The following is a 370-nucleotide window of genomic DNA, read 5'->3' on the forward strand; positions in this document are numbered from 1 at the left end:
CTGGCCGTTGTTTTTACTTTAACTGGAGAATGGCATGTGCGAAATCGGCGCAAAATGCGACGTACGTCTGCACATTCCCCAGTCCTGGACTTAATGACTGCATCTTCAGCATTATGTCACATTTAAGATAATCATCACGTATTCCCTTTCCGTATTTCTTCCTCATTAATGTGCGCATATCAACTATGGGGTAGGAGGAACAAAAGAAAGCGAGAATGGCTTGCAGGTTAGCCATTGTACGTAGCGGCTGGCTATGCTGTGCTGCTGAACGGGGTAAACGAAAAGAAAAGGACAGAAGGAAGAAAGGCATAACAGAGATTAGAGATAAATAAATAAAATAGAATAGCTTTATTTCCATCTACTTGATGGA

Source organism: Dermacentor albipictus, chromosome 10 (assembly GCF_038994185.2).
Source record: "Dermacentor albipictus isolate Rhodes 1998 colony chromosome 10, USDA_Dalb.pri_finalv2, whole genome shotgun sequence".
Classification (NCBI taxonomy): Eukaryota; Metazoa; Arthropoda; class Arachnida; order Ixodida; family Ixodidae; genus Dermacentor; species Dermacentor albipictus.